Source organism: Papio anubis, chromosome X, assembly GCF_008728515.1.
Source record: "Papio anubis isolate 15944 chromosome X, Panubis1.0, whole genome shotgun sequence".
Classification (NCBI taxonomy): domain Eukaryota; kingdom Metazoa; phylum Chordata; class Mammalia; order Primates; family Cercopithecidae; genus Papio; species Papio anubis.
In genome coordinates, this window is record NC_044996.1 from 78,905,363 (window position 1) to 78,928,439 (window position 23,077).

At 40.4% G+C, this 23,077-nt stretch overlaps 3 pseudogenes; 2 read left to right on the forward strand and 1 right to left on the reverse strand.

Moving 5' to 3' along the window:
- Positions 1 to 694: 694 nt before the first annotated feature.
- On the reverse strand, positions 695 to 14,674 carry LOC101005152 (annotated as a pseudogene).
- LOC110742166 lies at positions 14,125 to 16,555 on the forward strand (annotated as a pseudogene).
- Positions 16,556 to 18,059: 1,504 nt separating this feature from the next.
- Positions 18,060 to 19,784, forward strand: LOC108583680 (annotated as a pseudogene).
- The last annotated feature ends 3,293 nt before the right edge of the window (positions 19,785 to 23,077 follow it).

The following is a 23,077-nucleotide window of genomic DNA, read 5'->3' on the forward strand; positions in this document are numbered from 1 at the left end:
AATGCAGGAACAGAAAACCAAATACCACGTGTTCTCACTTATAAATGAGAGCTAAATTATGAGAACACATGGACACAGAGGGGAATAATAGACACTGGGGCCTATCAGAGGGTGAAGGATGGGAGGAGGGAGAAGATCAGGAAAAATAACTAATGGTCACTAGGCTTAATACCTGGATGATGAAATAATCTGTACAACAAACCCCCATGATACAAGTTTACCTATATAACAAACCTGCACATATACTCCTGAACTTAAAATTAAAGTTAAAAGAAAGAAAAAGTTGAATTTGTGAGTTTTTGTGCCCTAGTAAAATTAGATACTACTATAGTTAGTAGTGGTATTATAAAGGTCTAGAGAGAGTTAAAAAAAAAAAAAAAGGAATATTATGAGCAGCTTATGCCCACAAATTTGATAACCTAGATGAAATGAACTAATTCTTTGTACAACACAATCTGCAAAAACTCACAGGAGAAGAAATAAACTATCTGACTAGACCTGTCTCTATTAAAGAAATTGAATCAATAATTTTTAAGCAAAATTCACATTTTATTTAGGTTGAAATAAACTATACAAAATTGATTTTCCTCACCAAAAATAACACCAATATTTTCCATATTTTTCTAGATAAACCACAACACTTAGTTTTGTAGGTTTTTCAGGTTTTTCCTGTAAATCAAGATGAGACAGTAGATAAGAGTCGTGGAAAAAGACAGAAAAAAAAAAAAAAAACAGACAAATCAGTTGTCAGTATCCATGGCCTCTGATTCTCTCTTAACCATGAAACAGAAGTGTTCAACATATACCTGCTAAAAAGCTTAGGAAGATGTAGGCTCCACAAAGGAATGTAAGCAGCAACAAGGAGATGTGGAAGAACGGCAGGCTCTTCCATTCAAACTTTGTTATTTGTTCCTTTAAGTTCAAGAAAGACAAAATCTACACTGAAATCCTTGTTTGGTGAGCTCACAAGCTTTTCTCCAGTAATTTCTTGTAACTGTCCAATATAGATTTTTAGCATACTTAAAACTCCTATTAGTCAAACGTCAATTGTGGGCTTCACTATAAACATTTTATAAAATGTATTCCTTCCTCCCACACCTCTTCAAAATATATTTCTTCAAAGAATTCATAATGCCCAACAAGTAGAGATCCACAGTGACAATAAATGCTATGTCTAAAATGACTTAACTAAAACAATTCCAGAGTGCTGTCAACAGAGATCACACAGAAGGAAGCGTGACACTTTCAATGTTCTCTTCTGGAAGAACAGGTAGGTCTTCAAAGTATGAGAGTTCAAACAGGGACATTTAAACAGGTAGATTATCAATGGCTAAGGTATTCAATGGAGCCCTATAGGCAAAGATATTTAGTGATTAAGTGACCTACATACACTGTATGACTTTTCTTCCAAATATCAAATATAAGAAAGCCTATTTTTAAAAGTCTCTTAGGTGTTTTCCACGGTTTCAGAATTATCTGTGGGAAATCCTGACTTACTTGTGTAGAGTTTAATATATGTGTCCACCATTAAATCCAGGTCGTGTTTTATATCAAAATTTATGTTAAGCAAAGCCAAGTTACTCAACCTTTGGTCTGTCAAAATGATCCTCAAATATGCTTTAAGAAGCTTTCATCCATTTTCATACTGCTCATTCTCAACCTTCATCACAGGAAGAATACACAGGACCTTCAGCAACGCATACACATTAGGAAAAAACTTCATGTCAGGAAGGTGGAGGGCTTCATGGATGGTGGATGGAAGCTCTATATCTTTCCCCCTGTGTTTCCATTTGATTCTCCAACAGTGAAGCTCAGCTGACAGTGTGTCGGAATTGGGTAAGTCGCTTCTGTACACATCAGCATAGTGTTCCTCCGATGTGTTGAATTTCAGTTGTCCCATGACTGAGGGTACCAGAGATAAGCATTTAAGAGCTTTGAGGTGCTGTTCTGAGAATATATCTTTAAGTTCCTGAATAATGTGCTCCACTGTTGGGACACTTAGGGTTTCTTTACAGTAACTCTCAGAGGTTAGCTGAGATTCCTGGTGAGCTCTGCGGAATTTCCCAGGGAGTTTCATTTGAATATCAAGTTTGGTTGCCAAATTTGTGGCTTCCTCAAACCAAAATTCATTATAAACTTCAACATTTTCCATCACTTCGTTGAGTGAATGCAGTACTGCAGTCAAGCTACCGCCTGTAAAGAAGACATCAGAGGTTTGCCCCTGGAGATTTTTCCCAAAGGCTCTTATAAAAGGACATTTTTAAGAACAACAATAGTAACAATGAAATTAAAATCTGTTACTGCGCTGCAGAGTACAAATGCTCGGCCAGCTATACAGTTATTCCATCTAATATTTCTCACTGAGAATGGCAGATTTCCTTCAGTTCTTTACCCCTTTCTTTACTGTTCTGAAAAAGAAATTACATTGTGAAGTTCTAAAAGCAGTTGTGGTGATCGATGGAAAAAAGAACAAACTTCCTCAATTGTTCCTAATGCAACAGATACTCCCATAACAGGTACTGATTTTGCCAACCACATATTTAAGGCACAGGAAGAGCAGAGTGTGTAGATAGCGTGGGGATATTTCTCTAAACGTCTAGAGGCAACAACTTTCATTTTGGAAGAAAATCCGCGGGGCGAGGTGGCTCACGCCTGTAATCCCAGCACTTCGGGAGACTGAGGCAGGCGGATCACGAGGTCAGGAGATCGAGACCATCCTGGCTAACATGGCAAAACCCCATCTCTACTAAAAATACAAAAAATTAGCTGGGCGCGGTGGCGGGCGCCTATAGTCCCAGCTACTCGGGAGGCTCAGGCAGGAGAATGGCGCGAACCCGGAAGGCGGAGCTTGCAGTGAGCCAAGATTGCGCCACTGCACTCCAGCCTGGGCGACAGAGAGAGACTCCGTCTCAAAAAATAAAAATAAAAATAAAAAATAAAATAAAAAGAAAAAAAAAGAAAAAGAAAAAAGAAGAAGAAAATCCGCTAGACACAATGTAAGCCTGGCCACGACAATACCCCATATTGAATCCCCACTTCTCAGTTATCATAGTGTGAAACTTCACAGCCAAAATTTCTGTATCGGTTTCATAAGGCAGGAAGCCTATAAATTCCTCTCTTAGGTTATGAGATTCATCAACAAACCTCACCAACACAGGTAGGTGCTCTTCCCCTGCTATGTCCACTACATCATCACTGATAATGGAAAAGAAGTGTGAGTCTCTCACTTCCCTGTGAGTTTCTTCTCGAATACAGCTCTCACAGATCTCTAGCATCTGCCTCTGCTGTGTTTTTGGACAAAACAACGTGTTAACTGCTGTTGTCTCAAACAGCTTTCTCAGAACCTCTTCACCAGAATTTATTCGGCACTCCAGCAATGCCTGAAAGTTATCTGGAGTAAAGAGACCTTCTGGGATTACGTCAGCCTCATGTCCATCCAGAGGTATGTTTTGCTTTCCCATCAGAATCAATATTTCAAATAGAGATTTTAGGTATTCTTTGTTTTCTTTCTCTTCAAGGGTTAGAGGTAAAATGTCCTCATTCTTGCCCTTCACCCTCTTCTTCACTGGGATTCTGAGCATTGCTATTGTTGGTTTCTTTATGTTTTTGTTCCTGCTCAGAAGTTTCATCAATTTTTTTTCTGTTTCAGTGTCCTGATTTTGTCTTCACTCAGTTCTTTTATTCGTTTTCTGTGTCTACTATGTGGGTTGTTCAAATGACTGGTAAGGTCAAATATTGTTAGTATTGCATTATCTCGAAGAACTGTCCTATAAGGACTAGTTCTGCAGATCATGGAGGTCTCAAAATCTTTGGCACATAATCGATAATGTTTATTTAGCTGATCAGGTGTTTTATCTTCTAAGTCTACTCTCCTACAATTCTCCACCCACTTCTGGCATCTGGCCGGGGCCCACGGGAACCTGAAGAAGGCCAGGTTGTACTGCTTGCTCTTCTGCGTGCACTTGTGGGCAGCGCAGAAGTTTGCCTCAGGGCAGTCCGCCTGCCTATCAGGGCTGTGGAGGGGACTGAATCAATAATTAATAACCTTCCCAAACAGATGGCACTAGGGGTCACTGGTGAATTATACCAAACATTTAAGGAAGAAATTATATAAACTCTCTACAGTCTCTTCCAGGAGGTAGAAGCAGAGGGAACACTTCCTAATTTATTCTATGAGACCACCATTACCGAAGAACCAAAACCATATGAAGATATTACAAGAAAAGAAAACCGGCTGGGTGCGGTGGCTCAAGCCTGTAATCCCAGCACTTTGGGAGGCCTAGGCGGGCGGATCACCTGGAGGTCAGGAGGTCGAGACCAGCCTGGCCAACATGGCAAAACCCCATTACTAAAAAAATACAAAAAGCTAGCCGGGTGAGGTGGCGGGTGCCTGTAGTCCCAGCTGCTCGGGAGGCGGAGGCAGGAGAATGGCGTGAACCTGGGAGGCAGAGGTTGCAGTGAGCCGAGATCGTGCCATTGCACTCTAGCCTGGGGGACAAGAGCTAGACTTTCTCTAAAAAAAAAAAAAAGTAAAAAGAAAGAAAAGAAAACTACAGGCCAACATCTCATGAATGTAGATGCAAAAAATCCCCATCAAAATATTAGTAAATATCCATAATGAATAAAAATTATGCACCTTGACCATGTGTGATTTATTCCATGTATGCAAGGCTAGTTCAACATTTGAGAATCAATTGACGTAATCCATCACATCTATAGGCTAAAAAGAAAAAATTGTATGATCATATCCATAGATGCAGAAAAATCATTTGAGAAAATTCAACACTCATTCTGTGTGATGCTATAGTAGTGTATACATTTGTCAAAGCCCATAGAATGTACAAAATCAAGAATGAAAATTTAAACTATGGACTTTGAGTGATAATGGTGTGTAAAGGTTGGTTCATCAATTTGAAATACATATACCACTTCTGGTGTGGAACGTTGATAGTGAGGGAGGCTATGCATGTGTGTGAGAAGGAGTATGTGGGATCTCCCTGTACTTTTCATTCAGTTTTGCTGTGAACCTAAAACTGTTCTAAAAAGTAAAGTCTATTGTTTTTGAAAAATGAAAGAAGCCATTCTGGGTCACACCCTAAATAACTGGTAGACCTGGAACTCAACTCCAGATTTATTTGACCACAACTGTCTTGTCCTTATCCACTGTGCCACAAGATCCACTTTGAATTTCACCCTGTTTAATATTTCTTTGCTGAACACAATTGGCTAGATGGAAAATGAACTTGACTCACCATTTAGAAAAGCAAGGAACCTAGTTTTTGTGTAGAAATTATAATAATATATTTCTACTAAAGGGTACATTTCAGAAAGAAAAATGAAGGAAAAGTTAAGACATTTCTAGATAAACAAAAACTGATTATATTTACCACTAGTAGACATGCCCTACAACAAACACTAGAGCCAATCCTTCTTCTGGGTATATACTGAAAGGAGATGAAATCACCATCTTGTAAAGATATCTGCACTCTCAAGTCATTGAAGCATTATTCACAATAGCCACAATATGGATACAACATAAGTGTCCATCAATGGACAAATGGATAAAGAAAATGTGTATATATGTATATAGATATGTGTGTGAACTTATTTATACAAACCCACATATATAATGAAATATTATTCAGCCTTTAAAAAGGAGATACTGCCATTTGCCACAAAATGGATGGACCTGGAGGACATGATGCTAAGTAAAATAAGCCAGATAAAGAAAGAAAAATATAGCATAATCTTGTTTATATTGTGCACTCTATTTTTTAAAAGTCAAATATATGGTACAGAGAGAATGAAACAGTGGTTACCATGGGTAGGGATAGGGAAGAAACAGGAAAATGTAGGTCAAGGGATACAAAGTAGCAGATATGTAGGATGAACAAGTCTAGAGTTTTAACATACCACATTAGGACTCTAGTTAATAAAATTGTGTTAAAGATTCTTGTCAACTAAGTAGAGTTTAGCTGTTCTTGTCACAAAAGAAGTAACTATGTGAGATGATAAATATGTTAATTTGCTTCACCACAGTAACTATTTTACTATCTACATGTATTCTATAACATGTTTTAAACCTGAATACACAATAAGATTTATTTTTTAAAAATGCCAAAGAGACCCGGGCGCGGTGGCTCAAGCCTGTAATCCCAGCACTTTGGGAGGCCGAGACGGGTGGATCACGAGGTCAGGAGATCGAGACCATCCTGGCTAACACGGTGAAACCCCGTCTCTACTAAAAAATACAAAAAACTAGCCGGGTGAGTTGGCGGACGCCTGTAGTCCCAGCTACTCGGGAGGCTGAGGCAGGAGAATGGCGTAAACCCGGGAGGCGGAGCTTGCAGTGAGCTGAGATCCAGCCACTGCACTCCAGCCCAGGCGACAAAGCGAGACTCCGTCTCAAAAAAAAAAAAAAAAAAAAGCCAAAGAGAGTCTTCCAGACTGAAATAAAAGGAAAACAGAAAGTAATTCAAGGATAGCCAAAGAAATAAAGAACAATGGTAAAGGTAGATACACAAGTGTTATTGGCTGAATTGTGTCCACCAAAATTTATGTATTAAAGTCCTGGCTTCCAGTACTTCAGGATGTGACTATATTTGGAGAAAGAGTATTTAAGAAGTAATTAAGTTAAAAAAAGGTCATTGGAGTTGGACTTAATCCCATATGACTAGTATCCTTATAGGAAGCAGAGATTAGAATACAGATACCAACAGAAGAAAAACTATGCAAAGACACAGGGAGAAGATGGCCATCTACAAGCCAAGGAGAGAGGCTGCTAAAGGAACTAACCTGGTCGACACCTAGATCCAGGACTTCTATTCTCTATAACTATTGGAAAATAAATTTTTATTGTTTAAGACACTCAGTCAGTGATACTTTGTTATGACAGCCCTAGCTACCTAATATAATAGGTAAGTATAAAAAGCCAGTAGTAGTGCTTATTTGGTTTGTAACCATTTTATTCCGTAGAATTTAAAGGACAAAGATATAAAATAATAATTTTAAAGTTATGCTAATGGGTACACAATGTATAAAGGTGTAATTTGTGACAATAACAACATAAAAGAGAGACAGAGCTGTAAGGGGTCAAGAGTTTTCTAGTACTATTGAAGCTAAGTATTAATTCAAAGTTGAGTGTTACAAAGTTAAGACAGCAATTGTAATCCCCAGGATAATCACCAAGGAAAAAACTGAAAATACACAGAAAAAGAAACAAAGAGGGATTCAAATGCTACACTAACAAAAAAAATCAATTAATCACAAAAGGAAGCACTAATGGAGGAAGTGAGAAACAAAAAAGATAATGTATTAATATGCTAGGGCATATAAATATATATGTATATATAAAATACTATATATATAAAAGACACATATTAGTATGCTAGGGCTGCCATAACAAAATATAACATAAAGGGTGGTTTAAACAACAGAATTGTGTTTCCTCACGCTTACAGAGTCTAGAAGTTCAAGATCAAGGTGTTAGCAGGTTTAGTTTCTCCTAAGTCCTTTCTTCTTGTCTTGCAGATGGCTTCCTTCCCGTTGCATCCTCGCATGGTCTTTTCTCTATGCATGCACATCCTGGTGTCTCTCAGTGTGTCTTAGTCTAATAAGGACATCAGTCAGATTCGATCAGAGCCCACCCTAATAGCCTCATTTTTACTTACTTACCCCAAAGGCCCTATTGTAAATACAGTGATAATCTGAGGTACTGGGGGTTAGGCTTTCAACATATAAATGTTGAGGAACCACAATTCAGCCTGTAATAAGACATACAGTAAACATGGCCAGCCATGGTGGCTCACGCATGTAATGTCAGCACTTTGGGAGGTCAAAGTTGGAGAACTGCTTGAGGCCAGAAGCTTGAGACCAGCCTGGGCAACATAGTGAGACCCCATCTCTATGAAGCAAATTCAGTTAAAAAGCATTAACCAGGAATGGTGATGCACACCTGTACTCCCAGCCAGGGTGACAGAGTGAGAGCCCATATCTTTAAAAATGTAATTTGTGACATCAATAATATAAAATAGGGGAGTGACGCTGTAAAGGAGTAAAGTTTTTGTTGTTAACTTGTTGTCAGCTTGAAATAGAATGTTATAACTTTAAAACATTTTATGTAGTTGCAATGGTAATCACAAAGAAAATACTTATAGAATATACACAAAAGGAAATGAGAAGGAAATCAAGCAGGTCACTATAAGAAAAAAAAACAGTGAAACATGAAGGAAGGCAGTAAGAGAAGAAAGGAGGGCAAAGGGACAAAACATACAGAAAACAACAAAATGGCAATAAGAAGTACTTCTCTATCAGTAATTACTTTAAATGTAAGTGGATTAAACTCCCCAAAATACATACGTTGGCTGAATGGATAAAAAATCAGGATCCACCTGTTTGCTATCTATAGGAGACTCACCTTAGATCTAAGGACATGCATAGACTTAGTGAAAGGATGGAAAAAGATACTACATAAAAATGGTAACCAAACAGAGCAGGATGACTGTACTAATATCAGACAAAATAAGCTTTAAGTCAAAAACTGTTATAAGGGCCGGGCGCGGTGGCTCAAGCCTGTAATCCCAGCACTTTGGGAGGCCGAGACGGGCGGATCACGAGGTCAGGAGATCGAGACCATCCTGGCTAACACGATGAAACCCCGTCTCTACTAAAAAATACAAAAAACTAGCCGGGCGAGGCGGCGGGCGCCTGTAGTCCCAGCTACTCGGGAGGCTGAGGCAGGAGAATGGCGTGAACCCGGGAGGCGGAGCTTGCAGTGAGCTGAGATCCGGCCACTGCACTCCAGCCTGGGCGAAAAAAGTGAGACTCCGTCTAAAAAAAAAAAAAAAAAAAAAAAACTGTTATAAGGACATTATATAGTAATAAAAGAGACAATTCATCAAAAAAATTATAAATATTCATGCAACAAACATCAGAGCTCCTAAATATATAAACTTTGACAGAATTAAACAAGAAAAGAGACAGCAAAAAATGTGAAAAATAGACAGCAAAATAGTAATAGTAATAGGAGACTTTGATACCTTACTTTTAATAATGAACGGATAGAGCAACTAGACAAAAAGTCATTAAGAAAATAAAGGACCCGAACAAAACTGTAGACCTGTTGGACCTAACAGACATATAGAACAGTCCACCCAAAAAGAACAGAATATGAACATGGGACCTTCTCTAGGAAAGACTTCACGTTAGACCACAAAACAAATCTTAACGAATTCAAAAAGATTGAAATTATGCAAAATATATCTTCCAATCACAATGAAATAAAACCAGAAATGAATAGAAGAATGAAAACTGGAAAATCCATAAATATGTGGAATTTAAATAACATATTCTTTTAAAAAAGGCTTAAAATATATTTTAATAAATAATAACACATTCATGTACAGTCAATGGGCCAGAAAGGATGTCATGAGGGAAATTAGAAAATACCTTGAGACAAATGAACATGAGAATATTACACATCAAAACTTATGGGATGCGGCTGGGCGCGGTGGCTCAAGCCTGTAATCCCAGCACTTTGGGAGGCCGAGGCGGGCGGATCACGAGGTCAGGAGATCGAGACCATCCTGGCTAACATGGTGAAACCCCGTCTCTACTAAAAATACAAAAAACTAGCCGGGCGTGGTGGCGGGCGCCTGTAGTCCCAGCTACTTGGAGGCTGAGGCAGGAGAATGGCCTGAACCTGGGAGGCGGAGCTTGCAGTGAGCCGAGATCGCGCCACTGCACTCCAGCCTGGGTGACACAGCGCGAGACTCGTCTCAAAAAAAAAAAAAAAAAAAACTTATGGGATGCAGCAAAAGCTAAGTGTCAAGTTTATATGCGTAAACACATACGTTATAAAAAGAAACATCTCAAATCAACAACCTTACTTTATACTTCAGGAAACCAGGAAAACAATAACAATCTAAATACAAAGCTAGCAGAAGGAAGGGAATAATAAAGATTAATCAGAGATAAAGGGAATAGAGAATAGAATGCATCGATGAAACTAAGAGTTGTTTTAACAAGAGCAACAAAATTGACAAATCCTTAGGCCAGTCATGGTGGCACACACCTGTAATCCCAGCACTTTGGGAGGCCAAGGTGGGAGGATTGCTTGAGGCCAGGAGTTTGAGACCAGCCTGGACAACATAGCAAGACTCTGTCTGTACCAAAAAAAAAAAAAAAGAAAGAAGGAAAGAAAAAACTTTTAGCTATATTAACTAAGAAAAAAAGAGAAGATTCAAATAACTAAAATCAGAAATGAAAAAAATGGAACATTACAACTGATGCCAAAGAAATTTAAATGACAGTTAAAAATATACTATGAGCAGTTGTATACCGACAAATTGAACAAACTAGAAATAGATAAATTCATAGAAAGACACAACCTACCAAGACTGAATCATGAATAGAAAATATTAACATATCAATAACTAGTAAGAAGACTGAATCAGAAATCATAAAACCTCTCAATAAACACAAGCCCAGTAAGAAGGAGGCAGAACGGCTGGGCACAGTGGCTCATGCCTGTAATTCCAGCACTTTGGGAGGCCAAGGCAAGTGGATCACTTGAGGTCAGGAGTTCAAGACCAGCCTGGCCAACATGGTGAAACCCCGTCTCTACTAAAAATACAAAAATTTGCTGGATATGGTCACACGTACCTGTAGTCCCAGCTACTCAGGAGTCTGAGGCAAGAGAGAAGCTTGAACCTGGGAGTCGGAGGTTGCTAAGAGCTGAGACCGTGCCACTGCACTCCAGCCTGGGCAACAAGAGTTAAACTCCATCTCAAAAGAGAAGAAGAAGGAGGAGGAGGAGGCAGAGGAGGAGAAGGAGGAGGAGGAGGAAAAGAAGGAGGAGGAAGAGGAGGAGCAAGATGGTTAAACAGAAGCCTCCATTGATTGTCCTCCCCACAGAAACACCAAATTAAACAACTATCCACACAATAAAAGTCCCTTCATAAGAATCAGTCATCAGGTGAGTGATCACAGTACCTGGTTTTAGCTTCATATCACTGAAAGAGGCCCAGAAGAGGGTAAGAAAGGCAGTCGTCAGTTGTAGACACTACATCTCTCTCATCTCCTGGCAGTGACAGTATGGTGTGGAGAGAGAATATGTGTACTTGGGAAAGGGAGAGTGCAGTGATTGTGGGACTTACATTAGAACTCAGTGCTGTCCTCTCACAGTAGAAAGCAACACTGGGCACAACTCAGCTGGCACCCATAGAGGGAGCATTTATACCAGCCCTAGCCACAGGGGAATCACCCATCCCAGTGGTTGGAACCAGAATTCTGGCAAGCCCCACCACAATGGGATAAACTGCTCTAGCATCCTAAATAAACTTGAATGACAGTCTAGGCCACAACACCAGGCAGGGCAGCTTACAGCTCCAGGAGAGACTCCTTCCCTCAGCTTAAAGAGAAGAGAGGAAAGAGTAAAGAGGGCTTTGTTTTGCAACTTAGATATGAGCTCAGTCACAGTAGGAAAGGGCACTGGGCAGAGTCCTGAGGCCTCCATTCCAGGCCCTGGCTACCAGATGACATTTCTAGACACACCCTGGGCCAGAAGGGAATGGCTGCCTTGAAGGGAAAGACACAGTCCTGGCAAGATTAATCACCTGCTAACTGAAGAGCTCTTGGGCTCTGAATAATCAGTAGTGATATCCTGGTAATACTTACCATGGACTTTGGGGAAGACTCAGAAATACGCTGGCTTCAGGCATAACCCAGCACATTCCAGGCTGTGGTGGTTACAGGGAGTGTATTAGTCCATTCTCACACTGCTATAAATAACTGAGTCTGGGTAGTTTATAAAGGAGAGGTTTAATTGGCTCATGATTCTGCAGGCTGTACAGGAAGCATGATGCTGGCCATCTGCTCAGCTTCTGGGGAGGCATCAGGAAACTTAAAAGAATGGCAGAAGTCAAAGGGGGAGCCAGCACTTCTCACATGGCAAAAGCAGGAGGAAGAGGGGAGGGGAGACGTGCTACACACTTTTAAACAACCAGATCTCATGAGAACTCTATCACAAGAACAGCACTGGGGGAGATGGTGCTACACCATTAGAAACCACTCCAATGTTCCAGTGACCTCCCACCAGGCCTCACCTCCAACATTGGGGATTACATTTCAACATGAGATTTGGGTGGGAACACAGATCCAAACCATGTCATTCTGCCCCTGGCCCCTCCAAAATGTCATGTCCTTCTCACATTTCAAAATACAATCATGCCTTCCTGACAGTCCCCCAAAGTCTTAACTCATTTCAGCATTGACTCAAAAGTCCATAGTCCAAAGTCTCATCTGAGACAAGGCAAGTCCCTTCTGCCTATGAGCCTGTAAAATAAAAAACAAGTTAGTTACTCCCAAGAAACAATGGGGCTACAGGCATTGGATAAATACTCCCATTCCAAAAGGCAAAAATCAACCAAAAAAATGGGGGCTATAAGCTCCATGCAAGTCCAAAACTTAGCAGGGCAGCCATTAAATCTTAAAGCTCCAAAATAATCTCCTTTGACTCCATGTCTTGCATCCAGGGTATAGTGGTGCAAGGGCTGGGCTCCCAAGACCTTGGGCAGCTCCACCCCTGAGGCTTTGCAGGGTATAGCCCACACAGCTGCTTTAATGGGCTGGCATTGAATATCTGCAGCTTTTCCAGGCACATGGTGCAAGTTGTCAGTAGATCTACTATTCTGGGGTCTGGAAGATGATGGCCCTCTTCTCACAGCTCCACTATGCAGTGCCCTAGTGGGGACTCTGTGTGGAGGCTCCAACCCCACATTTCCCCTCCGCACTACCCTAGCAAAGGCTCTCCATGAGGGCTCTGCCTCTGCACCAGGCTTCTGCCTGGACACCCAGGCTTTTCCAAACATCTTCTGAAATCTAGGGGGAGCCTCCTAAGCCTCAACTCTTGTACTGTGCACACCTGAAGGCTTAACACCATGTGGAAACTGCCAAGGCTTATGGCTTACACCCTCTGGTGCAGCAGTCCAAGTTGTATCTGGGACCCTCTCAACCATGGCTGGAGCTGGAGCAGCTGGGATGGAAGGAGCAGTGTCCCAAGGCTGCACAGTACACAAGACCCCTGTGCCTAGCCCATGAAACTATTCTTCTCTCCTAGGTCTCTGGACCTGTGATGAGAAGTGCTACCACAAAGGACTCTGAAATTCCTTGGAAGCCTTTTTCCCATTGTCTTGGTTACCAGTATTTGCTTTCCTTTGAGTTATTCAAATTTCTGTAACCTGCTTGAGTTCCTCCCCTGAAAATGGCTTTGTTTTTCCACCACATGGCCAGGCTGCTGATTTTCCAAACTTTTATGCTCTGCTTCCCTTTTAAATATAAGTTCCAGTTTTACATTATTTGTTTGCTCACACATTTGAACATAGGTAGTTAGAAGCAGCCAGGTCACATCTTGAATGCTTTGCTGCTTATAAATTTATTCTGCCAGATACCCTAAATCATCACTCTCAAGCTCAAAGTTCCACAGATCCCTAGAGCAGGGGCACAATGCCTCCAAGTTCTTTGCAAAGCATAACAAAAGTGACCATTGCTCCAGTTCTCAATAAGTTCCTCATCTCCATCTGAGTCCTCCTCAGCCTGGTCTTCATTGTCCATATCACTATCAGCATTTCAGTCACAACAATTTAACAAGTCTCTAGGAAGTTTCAAATTCTCCCTCATCCTCCTGTCTTCTTCTGAGCCCTCCACACTTCTAACCTCTGCCCATTACCAGCAGCAGTTCCAAAGCTGCTTCCACATTTTCAGGAATCTTTATAGAAATGTCCCACTCCTTGGTACCAATTTTTTGTATTAGTTAGTTCTTACACTGCTATAGAGAAATACCAGAGACTGGGTAATTTACAAAGAAAAAGAGGTTTAATTGGCTCATATTTCCACAGGTTGTACAGGAAGCACGATGCTGGTCATCTGCTCGGCTTCTGGGGAGGCCTCAGGAAACTTAAAATAATGGCAAAAGGTGAAGGGGGAACCAGCACTTCTCACATGGCTGGAGCAGGAGGAAGAGAGAGAGAGAGGGGAGGTGCTACACAATTTTAAATAACCAATTCTCGTGAGAACTCTATCAAGAACAGCACTAGGGGGATGGTGCTAAACCATTAGAACCTACTCCCATGTTCCAGTCACCTCCTACCAGGTCTCACCTCTAACATTGGGGATTACAACTCGACATGAAATTTGGGTGGGGACGCAGATATAAGCTGTATCAGAGAGACACTCCTTCTGTTTGAGAAAAGAGGAAACAAGAGTAAAGAAGACTTTGGCTCTCTTGCAGCTTAGGTGCCAGCTCAGCCACACACCAAGAGCCTGTTTGGGGTCTCCGATTTTAGGCTGTGATTCTGGTATGGCATGTCTGGACCTGCCCTGGGCCTGAGGGGAGCCCACTGCCATGAAAGGAGTATCTCAGGCCTGGAGGCATTCACCATAAACTGACTGAAGAACTCTTAGGCCTTCGGTGAACTTAAGTGGAAGCCAGGGAGTACTCACCACAGGCCTAAGGTGGTGGTGGCCATGGTGAGAGAGTTCTCTGCTTGTGGAAAGGGGAGGAAAGAGTGGGAGGGACTTTGTCCTGTGGTTTGAGTGCCAACTCAGCTGCAGTAGAATAGAGAACCAGGTAGATTCCTAAAGTTTCTGACTCCAGGCCCTGGCTCCCAGACTGCATCTCTGGACCCAACAGTGGTAGCAATGCAGTGGTTATTGTGGGCCTTGGGCAAGACTCAGTACCATGCTGCCTTCAGGTCTGACCCAGCAGATTCAATGGTGGTGGTCACAGAGGTACTTGTATCACTCCTCCACTAGCTCCAACCAGCTCAGCACAAACAGAGAGATTCCATTTGTTTGGGAGAAAGTAAGGGAATAGAACAAAAGTCTCTGCCTGGTAATCCAGAGAATTCTTCAGAATCGTATCCAAGACCACTAAGGTGGTACCTTTATGAGGCTACAAGAACCACAGCATTACTGGGCTTACAGTGCTTCCTAATATAAATATGACTGCAGAGACCAAAAATATAGATTAAAACCCTCAAATCTCTTTGAACACCTGGAAAGTCTTCCCAAGAAAGACAGGTACAAACAAGCCCAGACTGTGAAGACTATGATAGATATTAACTCTTCACTGCCTACACACCAATGAACATCTAAAAGCATCAAGACCATCTAGGAAAACACGACCTCACCAAACAAACTAAATAAGGCACCAGGGACAGATAATTCAAACAGGTAATTCAAAATAACTGTGTTGAGGAAAGTCAAAGAAATTCAAGATAACACAGATAAGGAATTCGAAATCCTATCAGGTAAATTTAACAAAGAGATTAAAATAATTTAAAAAGAGTCAAGCAGAAATTCTGGAGCTAAAAAATGCAACTGGCATGCTGAAGAATGCATCAGGGTCTTTTAATAGCAGAATTAATCAAGCAGAAGAAGGAATTAGTGAGCTTGAAGATGGGCTATTTGAAAATACACAGTCAGCTTTTACCTCGTTGCACTTCTGAGAGCAAGATGGGTCACCAGCAGCTGTACTGGAGCCACCCGCGAAAATTCGGCCAGGGTTCTCGCTCTTGTCGCGTGTGTTCAAACCGGTAGGGTCTGATCCGGAAATACGGCCTCAATATGTGCCGCCAGTGTTTCCGTCAGTACGCGAAGGATATAGGTTTCATTAAGTTGGACTAAATGATCTTCCTTCAAAGGATTATCCAAGGCCATCTACTCAGTGAAAAACCATGATAGTTCTTTGTACATAAAATAAACATTTGAAAAAACAAAAACAAAAACAAAAAAAAAAAAGAAAATACACAGTCAGAGGAGACAAAAGAAAAAAGAATAAAAAGAATTAGGCATGCCTACAAGATCTAGAAAGTAGCCTTAAAAGGGCAAACTTAGAAGTTATTGGCCTTAAAGAGGAGGTAAAGAGAGAGACAGGGGTAGAAAAATTATTCAAAGGGATAATAACAGAGAATTTCCCAAATCTATTGAAAGAGATCAGTATTCAAGTACAAGAAGGTTATAGAACACCAAGCAGATTTAACCCAGAGAAGACTACCTCAAAATATTTAATAAACAAATTCCCAAAGGTCAGGAATAAAGAAAGAATCCTAAAAGCAGCAAGAGAAGATAAACAAATAACATACCACGGAGCTCCAATATATCTGGCAGCAGATTTTCCAGTGGAAGTCTTACAGGCCAGGAGAGAGTAGCATGACACATTTAAAGTGCTGAAGGATCAAAACATTTACCCTACAATAGTATATCTGGTGAAAATATCCTTCAAACATGAAGGCGAAACGAAGACTTCTGAGACCAAAAAAAGGCTGAGGGATTTCATCAATATGAGATGTGCCCTATAAGAAATGCGAAAGAAAGTTCTTCAGTCTAAAAGATAAGGCTGTTAATGAGCAATAAGCATTCATCTGAAGGTACAAAACTCACTGGTAATAGTAAGTACACAGAAAAACATAGAATGGTATCACCCTGTAATTGAGGTGTGTAAACAACTCATATCTTGAGTAGAAAGACTAAATGATGTGGCGGGTGTGGCTCAAGCCTGTAATCCCAGCAGCACTTTGGAGGCCAGTGGGTGGATCACAAGGTCAGGGGTCGAGAGACTATCCTGGCTAACATGGAGTGAAACCGTCTCTATAAAATACAAAAAACTAGCGGTGTGATGTGGGGTGCCTGTAGTCAACTACTTGGGAGGCTGAGACGAGGGAAGAGATGCGTGAACCAGGCGGGCTTGCAGTGAGCCGAGATCAGCCACTGCACTCCAGCCTGGGAACACAGTGAGACTCCGTCTCAAAAAGACTAAATGATGAACTGAAGAAAAATAATAACCACAGAAACTTTTCAAAGACATAAATAGTACAAGATATAGGCCAGGCATGTTGGCTCACGTCTGTAATCCCAGCACTTTGGGAGGCTGAGGTGGGCAGATCACAAGGTCAGGAGTTCAAGACCAGCCTGGCCAACATGGTGAAATCCCGTCTCTACCCAAAATACAAAAAGAAAATTAGCTGGGCATGGTGACACGTGCCTGTAATCCTAGCTACTCAGGGAGGGCAGGGGAATTGCCCAGACCAGGACCCAGGAGGTGGAGGTTGCAGTGAGCTGAGATTGCACCACTCTGCTCCAGCCTGGGCTACAGAGCAAGACTCCGTCTCAAAAAAAAAAAAAAAAATATATATATATATATATATACACACACACACACACACACACACACATACATGCACACACACACACAATAAACTTAGAAACAGGAGGACAAAATTAAAGTGTAGGGTTTTCATTAGTTTTTTCTTTTTTAGCGAGAATGGAAAATGACAAGGATGCCCACTTTCAGCACTGTTATTCAACATAGTACTGGAAGTCCTGGCTAGGGCAATCAGAGAAGGCAAAGAAACAAAGGCATCCAAATTGGAAAGGAAGAGGTCAAATTATTCTTGTTCACACTATGCACTTAGTGTTATATTGTCATCAGTTTAAAATAATGGGTTACAAGATATTATTGGCAAGCTTCATGGTAATCTCAAATCAAAAAACATACTATGGATACATTAAAAATAAAAAGCAGGCCGGGCGCGGTGGCTCAAGCCTGTAATCCCAGCACTTTGGGAGGCCGAGATGGGCGGATCACGAGGTCAGGAGATCGAGACCATCCTGGCTAACACGGTGAAACCCCGTCTCTACTAAAAAAATACAAAAAACTGGCCGGGCGACATGGCGGCGCCCGTTAGTCCCAGCTACTCGGGAGGCTGAGGCCGGAGAATGGCGTGAACCCGGGAGGCGGAGCTTGCAGTGAGCTGAGATCCGGCCACCGCACTCCAGCCTGGGCTACAGAGCCAGACTCCGTCTCAAAAAAAAAAAAATAAAAATAAAAAAAAAAATAAATAAAAAAATAAAAAAAATAAAAAAAAATAAAAAGCAAGAAATTAAATCAGACCACCTGAGAAAATCACCTTCACTAAAGGGAATACAGGAAGGAAGAAAAGAAGGAAGAGAAGACCACAAAACCACCGGAAAACAAAGAGCAAAAGTCCTTACTTATCAATAATAACATCAAATGTAAATGAACTAAACTCTCCAATTGAAATACATAGAGTGGCTGAATGGATGAAAAAATAAGATATGTTGCCTAAAACAAACATACTTCACCTATAAAGACACACATAGTCTGAAATGAAGGGATGGAAAAAGATATACCATAGTTCACATTAAAATATAAACCAAAAAAGAGCAGGAGTAGCTATTTTTATATCAGACACAATAGATTTCAAAACAAAAACTTTATGAAGAGACAGAGAACATCACTATAAGGGGTCACCTCAGCAAGAGAATATAACAATTTTAAATATATATACACCTATGCACCCAATACTGCAACACCCAGATATATAGAGCTAAAGAGAGAGATAAGTCCAAATACAATAATAGTTGGAGACTTCAGCACCCCACTTTCAGCATTGGACAGATCTCTCAGACAGAAAATCAACAAGGAAATATTGGATTTAATCTGTACTATAGACCAAAGGGACCTAATAGATATTTACAGGACATTCCAGCCAAAGGCTGCAGAATACACATTCTTCTCCTCACCACATGGATCATTCTCAAGGATAGACCTTATGTTAGGCCATGAAACAGTCTTAAAACATTTTAAAAATTGAAATTATAGCTATTTTCTGTGGCGCCTCAGAGGCGTTCAGCTGCTTCAAGATGAAGCTGAACATCTCCTTCCCAGCCACTTGCTGCCAGAAACTCACTGAAGTGGATGATGAATGCAAACTTCATACTTTTTGAGAAGTGCATGGCCACAGAAGTTGCTGCTGATGCTCTGGGTGAAGAATGAAAGGGTTATGTGGTCCAAATCAGTGGTGAGAACGACAAACAAGGTCTCCCCATGAAGCAGGGTGTCTTGACCTGTGGCTGTGTTGGCTTGCTTGCTACTGAGTGAGGGGCATTCCTGTTACAGACCAAGGATAACTGGAGAGAGAAAGAGAAAATCAGTTTGTGGTTGCATTGTGGATGCCAATCTGAGCATTCTCATCTTGGTTACTGTAAAAAAAAAAAAAAAAAAGGGAGAGAAGGATATTTCTGGACTGACTGATACTATGGTGCCTCGTTGCCTGGGGCCCAAAAGAGCTAGCAGAATCTGCAAACTTCTCAACCTCTCTAAAGAAGATGATGTCTGCCAGTATGTTGTAAGAAAGCCCTTAAACAAAGAAGGTAAGAAACCTAGGACCAAAGCATCCAAGATTCAGCATCTTGTTAATTCATGTGTCCTGCAACACAAATGGTGGTGTATTGCTCTGAAGAAGCAGGGTGCTAAGAAAAATAAGGGGCCGGGCGCGGTGGCTCAAGCCTGTAATCCTAGCACTTTGGGAGGCCGAGACGGGCGGATCACGAGGTCAGGAGATCGAGACCATCCTAGCTAACACGGTGAAACCCCGTCTCTACTAAAAAATACAAAAAAAAACTAGCCGGGCGAGGTGGCGGGCGCCTGTAGTCCCAGCTACTCGGCAGGCTGAGACTGGAGATCTGGCCACTGCACTCTAGCCTGGGCTACAGAGCGAGACTCCGTCTCAAAAAAAAAAAAAAAAAAAAAAGAAGAAAAATAAGGAAGAGACTGAAGAATATGCTAAACTTTTGGCCAAGAGAATGAAGGAGGCTAAAGAGAAGTGCCAAGAACAAATTGCGAAGAGATGAAGACTTTCCTCTCTGCGAGCTTCTACTTCTAAGCCTGAATCCAGTCAGAAATAAAATGTTTTGAGTAACAAGTAAATAAGATCAGACTCAAAAAAATGAAATTATATCAAATAGCTTCTCTGACCACAATGAAATAAAATAGAAATCAATAGCAAGAGGAATTTTGAAAACTATGCAAACACATGGAAATTAAATTATATGCTCCTAAATGACCAGTGGATCAATGAAGAAATTAAGAAAGAAATTGAAAAAAATTACTGAAATAAACCATAACAGAAACACAACATACCAAAACTTTACGGGACACGACAAAAACAATACTAAGAGGGAAGTTTATAGCTGTAAGTGCCTACATCAAAAAAAGAAAGCTTCAAACAAAAAATCTAATGGTACATTTTAAAGAACTACAAAAGCAAGAGCAAACCAAATCCATAGTTAGGAGAAGAAAAGAAATAATAAACATTAGAGCAGAAATAAATGAAATTGAATCAAAAAAATACAAAAGATCAACAAAACAAAAAGTTGGTTTTTTGAAAAGATAAATAAAATTGACAAACTTTTGGCCATACTAAGGAAAAAAGAGAGAGAAGACCAAAATAAATAAAATCGTGGATGAAGAAGAAGACATTACAATCAATAGTGCAGAAATTAGAAGGATCATTATGGGCTACTATGAGCAATTATATGCCAACAAATTGGAAAACCTAGAAGAAATGGATAAATTCCTAGACACATACAATCTACCAAGATTGAATCAGAAAGAATTCCAAAACCTGAACAGACCAATAACAAGTAACAAAATCAAAACCATAATAAAAAGTCTGCCAGCAAAGCACAACCTGGAACTCAATGGTTTCACTGATGAATTTTACCAAACATTTAAAGAAGAACTAAACCAATCATGCTCAAACTACTCTGAAAAACAGAGGAGGAGGGAATACTCCCAAACCCATTCTATGAGGTCAGTATTACCCCGATATCAAAATCAGGCACCAAAACACACTATGAAAAAAAACAAAACAAAAAAACACCACAAAACCTACAGGCCAATATCCTGATGAGCATTGATGCAAAAACCATCAACAAAATACTAGGAAACCAAATTCAACAACATGTTGAGCAGATAGTTCATCACCACCAAGTGGGATTTATCCCAGGGATGCAGGGGTGGTTCAATGTACACAAATCAATCTATGTGATACATCGTATCAACAGAATGAAGGACAAAAATCATATGATCATTTCAATTAATACTGAAAGAGCATTTGGTAAAATTCAGCATCCCCTCATAGTACAAACCTTCAAAAAACTGGGTAGTGAAGAAACATACTTCAACACAATAAAAGCCATATATAGCGGAACTGCAGGTAGTATACTGAATGGAGAAAAATGGAAAGTCTTTCCTCTAAGATCTGTAAAATGACAAGGATGTCCCCTTTCAGCACTGTTATTCAACATTGTACTGGAAGTCCTATCTAGGGCAATCAGAGAAGACAAAGAAATAAAGGTATCCAAATTGGAAAGGAAGAGGTCAAATTATCCTTGTTTACAGATATTATCATATTGGGAACAACCTAAATATGCTAGCAAAAAACCATTAGAACTGATAAACAAATTCAGTAAAGTTGCAGGATACGAAATCAACATACAAAGGTCAGTAGCATTTCATTTCTATATGCCAATGGCAAAGAATCTGAAAAAGAAATCAAGAAATAATCTCATTTACAATAGCTACAAATAAAATTAAATACCTAGGAATTAACTTAACCAAAGAAGTGAAAGATCTCTATAATGAAAACTATGAAACTCTGATGCAAGAAATTGAAGAGGACACAAAGAAATGGAAAGATATTCCATGTTCGTGTATTGGAAGAATCAATATTGTTAAAATGTCCATACTACCCAAAGCAATCTACAGTTTTAATGCAATCCCTATCAAAATGCCAATGACATTCTCCAACAGAAACAGAAAAAAAAAATACTAAAATTTATATGGAGCCACAAAAGATCCAAAAAAGCCACAGCTATCCTGAGCAAAAAGAGCAAAACTGGAAGAATCACATTACCTGACTTCAAATTGTACTACAGAGCTATAGTAACCAAAACAACATAGTATTGGCATAAAAAATAGATGTATAGACCAATGGGACAGAATAGAGAACTCAGAAACAAATACATACATCTACAGTAAATTCATTTTCAACAGAGGTGCCAGAGGTGCCAACAGAGGCCCCAACATACATTGAGGAAAGGATAGTCTCTTCAATAAATGGTGCTGGACAAACTGGATATCTATATGCAGAAGAATGAAACTAGACACTTATCTCTTGCTGTGTACAAAAATCAAACCAAACCAGGCACGGTGGCTCACACCTGTAATCCTAGCACTTTGGGAGGCTGAGGTGGGTGGATCACGAAGTCAGGAGATCGAGACCATCCTGGCTAACACGGTGAAACCCCGTCTCTACTAAAAATACAAAAAATTACCTGGGGGTGGTGGCACGTGCCTGTAGTCCTAGCTACTCGGGAGGCTGAGGCAGGAGAACCGCTTGAACCCGGGAGGCGGAGGTTGCAGTGAGCCAAGATCGCACCAATGCACTCCAGCCTGGGCGACACAGCGAGACTCTGTCTCAAAAACAAAAAAACAAAAAGAAAAAACAAACAAACAAACAAACAAAAAAACCCACACACACACAAAAAAACAATCAAATCCAGATGGATTAAAGACTTAAATCTAAGACCTCAAACTATGAAACTACTACAAGAAAACATTCAGGAAGCTCTCCAGGACATTGGTCTGGGCCAACATTTCTTGTGGAATATCCCACAAGCATAGACAACCAAAACAAAAATGGACAAATGGGGTAACATCAAGATAAAAAGCTTCTGCACAGCAAAGAAAACAATCAACAAAGTGAAGAATCAACACAAAGAATGGAAGACAGTATTTGCAAACTATACATCTGACAAGATATTAATAACCAAAATATATAAGGAGCTCAAACAACTCTATAGAAAATAAAATCTAATAATCTGATTTTAAATGGACAAAAGATCTGAATAGACATTTCTGAAAAGAAGAAATACAAATGGCAAACAGGTAGGTGAAAATGTGCTCAACATCATTGATCATCAGAGAAATGCAAATCAAAAGCACAATCAGCTACCATCTCACCCCAGTTAAGATGGCTTTTTTTTTTTTTTTGAGATGGAGTCTCGCTCTGTCGCCCAGTCTGGAGTGCAGTGGTGCGATCTCAGCTCAGTGCAACCTCCGCCTCCTGGGTTCAAGCAATTCTTCTGCCTCAGCCTCCCAAGTAGCTGGGACTACAGGTACAAGCCGCCACACCTGGCTAATTTCTTATGT